This window comes from Accipiter gentilis, chromosome 11 (genome assembly GCF_929443795.1).
Source record: "Accipiter gentilis chromosome 11, bAccGen1.1, whole genome shotgun sequence".
Taxonomy (NCBI): Eukaryota; Metazoa; Chordata; class Aves; order Accipitriformes; family Accipitridae; genus Astur; species Astur gentilis.
In genome coordinates this window covers 1,085,826-1,094,172 of record NC_064890.1, presented here as the reverse complement: position 1 = coordinate 1,094,172, position 8,347 = coordinate 1,085,826, and the positions used below count along the sequence as shown (strand labels likewise).

Genomic DNA, 8,347 nt, shown 5'->3' with positions numbered 1-8,347 from the left:
GGCGGGGGGGGGCGGCAGACGTGGCCGCCGCTAAACGCACCTCACCCTGCCGCTCCCCAGAGCTTCAGCCCTCTGCCCCCTGCTCGCCACGGGCCGCAGCTCGGGCCGGCCTGGGCCTCGCCCGGCCTGGCACCGCCGGGGCGGCTGCCCGGGCCCGGTGCCCGCGGCTGGGCCCGGTGCCCGCGGCTGGGCCCGGCCCGTGGACTCACGCAGGCTGAGAACGGTGTCAGTGGGCGGCCTGGGCGTGCTGACCCCCCGCCCGCATCGCCGAGAGGGCCGGAGGGGTTGTCCAGCAGCAGAGCCGTGCTCGGCACGGGGTGGATGTTGGCCAAAGTGAATGGCAAAGGGTAAATTGGGACCTTAACGTGCTCATTTTGGTTAGATTTGAGGCACGTGAACTCTGTGGCACGAGCTGCTTCCTTCTCGTATTTCTTCAGCGCTCCGGGTGGGAGGACAGTGACAGCTAGGAAATGCTAAAATATCAGTGATACGTTGCAGTTTCGTGGCAGATTTCCTGAGGGGCTGGCTAAAACCCGTTCACTTTTTTTTCTTTCTCTTTTCTTTTTTTTTTTTTTTTTGGCTTATTTATTGCTAGGCTACCATTCAGCCTCTTTCAGTCACGGAGCACATAAGCACTAGGGCCACTGTAAAGAGAAAGCCTAAGAAGGAGAAAGAGTCTGCAGCAGCACCAGCTTAAGACAGGCTTATACCGACTGCCTCTCCCAGCCTCCCACCTGCACCCCATGCCTCTGAGAGAAGTTTGTCTGCTGAGTTACGTGATGGAGAAGCTGGTGTTCGCTCACGCAAGCAGTAACCTCAATCCTGACATTAGCCATGTGAGCTTTCCGTAAAGCCTCTTTATTGGGCTAACCCAAAGTTTTCTTGTCTAATTTTATGGGAACAGATGCACACATTTCTGTGTGCTTCCTTGATAACCTACATCATGGCCCAAAGGTACAAATGGGGGGTAGTTCTGTCAAAACCAATAGAATTGTTTCAGATTTATGTTATTTTAGAGGAGAATCTGCCGTATTGACTTTAATTGGTAGATACACAGAGAGAGATCCTCTCACCCCTATAGGTGAATTTGTGTCCTGTCCTTTGGCTATATGTCCAATATACTGATAAATTGAAAACTTATTTTAGGATTCTAATACTTGCCTGTCCTGCAATACGACTCCTGGAAATTGCCTCTGAGAAGAGAGAACGAGAGATCTTGGGTCTGTGCTGACTTTGTGCCTATGATAGTTTCCTGGTCAGAGTAAAGGTGTGTGTTTCAATATTAATTTAAGTCTTTCGGCTATCGTTTTTATACTTCTCAGATGTTATAAGTACTTCCATTACCCTTTCTGTTCACAGTAAATTTTCTTCTGCTTGGCAAGCCAGTAATGTATGTGTGGCTGCAGTGAAATCCACTATATGAGAACCCTTTGAATAAGATTAAAGGTGATTTTTATTAAGGGACAAAGGATTATGGGGAAAAAAATGTCCCGTATTTTTTATTCAGGTTATTTTTCTTATATTTTCATCATGCCCCTTTTCTGGCAAGAATCAGCTATAAGCTTGGTGGGGTTTTTTTTCCACTTGTTTTCTTTGATAATTTGTCTTACGTGTTTAGCAAGGAAGAAAAACGTATTAGGATTTTTCTGAGATTGTAAGTAGGGCCAAAGTAGATGTGTCTCTTATGCTGAACTTCTGCAGAGACCTCACCAACATTTCATACAATCGTGGTGGCGAAATTGGCTGATGAAGAAAGTCTTCAACAATAGGAAGACTAAAGAACGTCTCCTTACATGCAGGTATTGTGACAGCTATATGGCTGGACATAACATTAATATTAAACAAGTAACATAGCATACCATAACAAAAATTCTTTAGATACTGTATGCTGAGAACCTATAATAAATAATAATCATTATTACTTAACAGTTAATATTACAATTAATTATTTGTTAGTGTAGCACCTCTGCACCCTAATAATGGGCCACAGCTACATTTAGCAAGGTGCAATACAGTCCAGACAAGGAGATTATATGGCTTAAGCATGAAGAAACAGCACGTCAAGGTAATCAAAGAAGTGCAAAAAAAAAAAAAAAAAAGACAAGGGGTGATGCTGGTTAGCACAATATTTGATGGTCCTACCGCATCATTAGCCTAACCGTGGTATTACTGCATTGCACTAGTCTACTGTTTGGAAAACAATTTCTGACCGCGTGTAGCTGCTGTGTCATAACACACACAGGATATCTGAGGGAAGGCCTCGCATTTGATCTTTACTTTGATATCTCCTGACAATTTACACAAGCTGAGGACGTGCCCCAGAGTATTTTTGGTTTAATGTTGCCTAAACACAAGAGCTTTTATAGTTAATTTCCTCTGCTTGTCTTGAAACAAAAACAGGGAAGACTTTAAGCCCTGATAGGTATCTGGCTCTGCAGCCCTTTTGTGAGGGATGGGGAGGGTGCTGGTCTTGTGCTCCTCCGGACTTCTGCAGAGAAAGCTGCAAAATATTATTTTCTGCAAGAGAATTTAATCTGCTCAGCGTGGAGGGCTGGACCTTCTGAGCTTTTGGTCTCTACGAAGCAGCTAATCACAGGCCTGCAATTTCTAGCCTTTTAAGCGCCTATATACTCCTGGACCATATTTGGGCAATAAAGGTTCTGCAGAACTGGAGAATGCTGCAGATCTGATCCTCTCCAAAGCTCCGGCCTCGCTGGAGATACTGTGCTGCACAGGGCCAGCATGTCGGTTTTGCACGGCTCCTAAGCAACCTGAGTAAATAGAACATTTCGCAACCTTAACCACAGCGGTTGCTACACTTTCATCTATAATTATCTTTTGCATCAGAGCTCTCAAGAGCAGCCGGCCTACCAGATTTTGCAGGATATTTTGCATTCAGCTTCAGTTTGTCTGCCTTTTCTCTTGCATTGCCAGTCAGGATAATATTCCCCAGACAAGAGGAGAAACATAAATACCCTGCAGACTAGAGGAACGTGCAATATGCTGTAAGCCAAGAAATGTTAGCTCGCCAGCCTCACTTCTGATTGCTGTTTATATTCTGCGCACTTCAGGGCTTTGTTATTTGAACAAGGCCTTATAACTTGCCCCAAAAGGCAGCCAAATATAATTCTTGGTGTTTGGAAAACCTAACACACAAATTATATTTAGGAAAAGAGCCTATGACTCCAGTAGAACGACTAAGACTCTTCCCTTCCTCCCTTCAGTGTTTCTCAGAATTCATGTCAAAACTGTAGCTTGGCGATCCTGATATAATGTCTGTTCTAGGCACTAGATCACACTTCATTTCTAACCCAAGAATAGAGCCCAGCATTCTTGATCATCAACATCCTATTTCTGGTCGTGCAGCCTCCTAGCAAAATGTGTGCCTAATCCCACTCTAGGTGTGAATCTTAGTAAGGCTCAGACTCATTCCTTCGATTCCAGAACTGGAGAACTGTGCTCAGCGTCTGAAACCTGAAATGCTCATTGCGCTGAAGGTCTGAAGATACAAGTAGCCGTACTCTGCCCAAGTCTTCACTGCAGTGATCTTTGGATTTCTGACAAAAATTCTGGTTTTTATGCTTTTTCACTGAACCTCAAATTCAGAATCAAAACTTCCTTAGAACAGGGTTCAATGCTTCAAAGAAAGGAATGAACCCTCACTAGCTAGTAGTCCAGCAAGTCACACAACAAAACACGATTTAATATGTCCTGACTGCTTGATGTGTAAATCAGTTATTTGAGCTAAAGAGTGGCAGCTTTTCAAGCTCAGAGGGATATGTTAACAACATAGCTTTGGTTGTGAAATATATGCTCCATGTGTAGAAAAAAAGTGAGACAGTGTTCACCAGCTTTGTAGTCCAAAGACTGAGAGTTTGCATATGCAGGACAAAGATGCAATTACATATGCTAATACCTGGGGTGCAAGACCGATGAAAGCAGGGCTAACTGCCCCGGGACCGGCCGTGGTGTTGGTTTGAAGGCTTTAGGTACAGTTTGGCAACAGCGCAGGTAATGAAATCACAGTCACAGGCTGTCCTTGTTGGGAGCAGCGGGGTGAATTCTTATTGTGCCCTTTGACGAGCGCCTGTTTGGCCACCTGCGAGAATGAGTTTTATACATTGCCTGCTTACACAATTTGGATTGTTTCTAAATTGTCCGTATCCATTATTATTAGCATCAGCAATATGCTAAATGACATACAAATTAGCACAATGACAACTTTGCTATCTCAGAGAGCTTGCGGCTGAGCTGCTATTCTACAAGACTTTTTGACACAGCACAATGGCAGGCAGACTCAGCTGCTTAATCTCTCTCGAAGACGGGGAGAACTGAGGTCACTGGTCAGAATAGCGGCTCTGTCCCAGCGCTTGAGTTACTGTTATTTAAGTGGAGCTGGCACTGTTGTACCTTGCTCCTTCTTTCTCTTTGTTCTGTGTGATTTTTTTAAATGATCAGTGGGGAATCCAGACTGATAGAAAACACGACGTAAACAGCAAACCTGTTCCTTATTCACAGGCATTAGGATTTAAAAGTAAATCTACGTTTCTGTAACCTGGTGAGATCACCATAATGGCTTAGGACAAAATGGTAAAAATCCTTAGGAAGTTTACTATAAAATTTTGAAAGAGGCAGTCCTTTCTGAATATATTTTTTCTGTATTAGAAACTAAATAATCGTAAGATCATTCAAGATGCATGTTTTTAAGTACACTGAATATGGACAGCATGAATTTCAATAAACAATTGCCCTGGAAATGCTAAAGCAGTTGGAGGAAGGACACTAAATGATCAGCTTCTTCCTGTTTAGGAAAGCTGAAACACTGGCAAGAGGACAATAACATGATAATATTTTTCATTACTTACATCCCGGTGTGGATTTTAACAACAGCAAAGGATGTGAAACCTAAAATTAGTGTATTTTCATATGTGCACAAGTAGGCAAACACTGATTTTTGTATCTGTTTGAACAGGAAAGAGGTCATACCTGTATTCAGCATCTGCATGTCAGCACGAGTAGCCACAGAAGAGACCAGCAGTTTGTTTGCAGTAGAAAAGAGCTGCCCTTGTAAAACAACCAGGGTCTCAGACCCACAGGTTATTTTCCCTACTTCAGTAGTTCTCCTTGTTCTTGTACCTGCCTGTGTCCTGGCTGAGGAGAGGTGAGCTGGCAGCCCGAGCCCGTGCTTGCTGCCAAGCCCAGATAGTTAATCTGTATTTTAGTGCATTTCGTGGGGTTGGAGGAGAAAAGAAGGAAGCTGTTCCAAGATTGGTGCTCTAGTAATCAGCTGGAGAAGACAGGGTCTGCAGCCCTGGCCCTCCTGTGCTACATGGTGGAAATGAATACGCTCTGGGGATGGCTGGAAGACTTGGGAATTTGCTTGGATAGCCGTCGTCGTGTCCCCGGAAGCCACAATAAGCCACAAAAAATGCTTTATAAGCTCATTACCCTCCAATAGACAAAACAGAGAAATGAAACTTCTGAGGTTGTACTTTCTTTTTCGTTATTAATGGCCAACAAAGTGTTCATTACCATACTGGGTACCGTATAAACTCTTGGAGCCCTTGCCTTCAAGCCCTTACGGTAAAAAAATGGGCATAAACTGGAAATGTTGCCCATTTAGTCATGGGTGAAATTTTTGGTGGCATTTCTGCGGCAAAACTCCTAAACCCTATAGTGTAAACAGGGCAGTACAAAACTGTTTATTTTTTCACATGCCTTGCTGACAAAATCTGCATTTTCCCTTATTACCATCTCCATCCTCTGGGCATGTTTGCCACCATGGCTCTTCCAGCAGGCGCTTCCACAACAGGTCTGTCCGTAGGTTCTGAAGCAGACAGGTACACGTTAAATTTTAACCGTGTGTGTTAATATTTGCAGGGTCAAGGCCTGCGCAAGAGTAGCGAAGACGAGGCGTAGCGGTAAATCTAATGGCAGGAATTCACTCTGGAATTGAGAGAAGAATTGGATCAGTTCCTCTTGGGTTCCTGTACGATGTTGGCAATTAGAAAGCAGTTTATTCACGTTGGAAGACAAATCTGGGCAAGGCAACAATGAAACCTACTTAACCCAGCAAGCGAGCATGACTAAGAGGTATCTTTCTCCCCAGTACTGCTTTCTTCTATCCTTTGGGTCGTCCCTTTTTCCTTCTCCTCCTCCTTTTCCCCATCACACTCCCTCCCTTCTCCACACTCATCCCCACCTCCCTGGACACGAGTCGCCCCAGCGTTAACCACCCCCAGCCCCATCACAGTGCCTTTCTCTCCCTTCCTCCCCTCGGCGTTATTCCCAGTGACCCCAGAGCCGTCCCCACCGGTGCTGGGTGGGGAACAAGGGGTCTCCCCTCTCCCCCTTTACTTGAAGGCAGTGATCACAGAAGGGGTCCCGCTGTCCCCACGTTCCCCCTCCCGCCCCGGGCCCAGCCTCCCTGCCCTCCACCCGGCCTGGGCCTGCGTCCCCCGAGACCACGGGCCACCCACCCCGGGGGCCCGGTGCCCGTCCCCCCTGCCGCAGAGCGCTGTACCGGGCTGTGACCCGTCCCGAGGCCGGGGGCGGGGGGGGGGGGGGGGGGGGGGGCGGCCCCGTCTCCCGCTCCCGGCCCCCTTCCCGCCAACCCCGGCCCAGGGCGCGGCCACGCCCACCCCGCCTCGCCACGCCCCGCGGCCCCCTCCGGCCCAGGGTGCCGCCCCCGGCGCGCGCGGCTCCGCCCGCCCGGCCCGGCCCCTCCTTTCCCTCCGCCCGCCCCCCCCCCCCTCCCTCTTCCCCCCTCGCACCCCCCCCCCCGCGCGCGGCTTTGGGCAGCAGCGGGGCCGCCGCCATTTTGGAGGCAGTCGGAGCGCCCGCAGCTCGCCGCCTCGCCGCCCGCTGTCAGCGCAGCCCCGGCCGCGGCGCCCCGCCTCGGACGCGGCCCATGCCCGCCGGGCCGCCGGCCCTCGCAGCCAGGCAGCGCGCCAGCGGCCTCGCCGCGGGGCGGAGGGCAGGCCCGGACCCCCAGCAGGTGGGTGAGACCCGCGGCCGGGCCCGCCGCCCGCGCCGCCGCCGCCGAGCTGTCACCGCCGCCCTCCCGCCGCGCCGGGACCGGGGCTGGCCGGGCCGCGGGCTGCGCCCCGCCGCGGGCCGCTTTAGCCTTCCTGCGCCGGAGCCGGGGCGCTGGGCCCGGCGAGCGGCGGAGGCGGTGCGCGGCCTGCCGCCCCGCCAGCCCCGCCAGCCCCGTCGCCTCCTTCCCCCGCCGCCGCCTTCGCTTCGGCCTCCTCGGCCGCAGCGACACCCCCTCCCCGCCCCCCAGACCGCCGGGAGGAATCGGTCACCGGTCCCTTAGCGCTGCCTGGGCTGCAGGGTCGCGTCTAGCTGCCCCTGGTTTGTTTTTCAGTTTTGGGTTTTTTTTTTTTCCAATAGCTCCGTAGTCCCGCTGGTGCTGGCTGCGCCGCCCCTCCAGCAGCTCTGATCGCAGAGGTCCATTTTTGAGTCCTTGCTCTCGGCCGTGCCGAAGTCCCACCGTGTCGTTTCATGCGATATCTGGGTTAAATCGGACTTTCTGCGCGTGTCAGAGTTTGCTTTTTCGTTTGTTTTTTTCTTTTGGGGATGGTGGTGGTGGTAATGTTCGACCTGGTGGGGATGGGTAGTGGGAACGCGGGGATCCAGGTTTTCGTGACTCATGCCTAGGCAGTGGTTAATTGCTGAAGCTGTTGGGAGAGGCGATGTTGGCAAGGTCGGAGGCCGGGGGTCAGCCACCTGGGGACCCACTGACTTGGGGTGTGCGGAGTCCGGAGCGTGCACGAGGGACCCCACTGGCTTCGCATGTGCAGTATGTGAAAATAAATGTCACGTTAATAATGTACAGAGACTGGGGTAGGAGTTGTAGCCACAGATGGAATCACTACAACACGTAATCTTACAAAAAGATGATTTCTTGACAAGTCTAATGAGGGCTCCCTTCCTAATTTGAAGGCCTTGTTTTGCACTAGTTAAAAAAAAAAAAAAACAAAACAACAACTAGGAAGTGAAAAAGAGAAACTGAGAGAACTTGGAGGGACCTGAGGGTTTTTTTCCTATCTTGATCTTCCACTTTAATATTTTAAAAACTGAAGCTTGTTTTTATAACGTACTTTATTTTTTCTCTAAAAAATGAAGGAGCAAGTTGTGATTCCACCCCTGTCCAGAGCTACGCGTTTGAAGCCAAGCAAGTACTCACTAGCAGATTTTTGTTATAAAGCACCGTTTTAAGAGTGATGGGAGAATAAACATTTATGATTTCTCTTGTTACTCTGACGCTTAGAAGCAGTCTGCCAAAATACTTCAGTGGTAAAAAAATCTGGTGGATGGTAGTATAGCAATTTCCATAGCAACC

General features: G+C 49.3%; 1 protein-coding gene and 1 long non-coding RNA gene across 6 annotated transcripts in view; both read left to right on the top strand.

Moving 5' to 3' along the window:
* Window positions 1–204: 204 nt before the first annotated feature.
* LOC126044415 (uncharacterized) lies at window positions 205–1,275 on the top strand. The gene is made up of 3 exons (XR_007507665.1): window positions 205–347; window positions 596–836; window positions 1,147–1,275. It is a non-coding gene; the product is annotated as an uncharacterized LOC126044415 (long non-coding RNA).
* Window positions 1,276–6,872: 5,597 nt separating this feature from the next.
* Window positions 6,873–8,347, top strand: part of PPP6R2 (protein phosphatase 6 regulatory subunit 2) — a 122,391-nt gene continuing 120,916 nt past the window's right edge. For all 5 annotated transcript variants that reach the window (XR_007507609.1, XR_007507608.1, XR_007507610.1 and 2 more), the window contains exon 1: window positions 6,873–6,997. The gene's annotated coding sequence lies outside the window, so the exon portion shown is untranslated. The remainder of the gene's footprint in view (window positions 6,998–8,347) is intronic.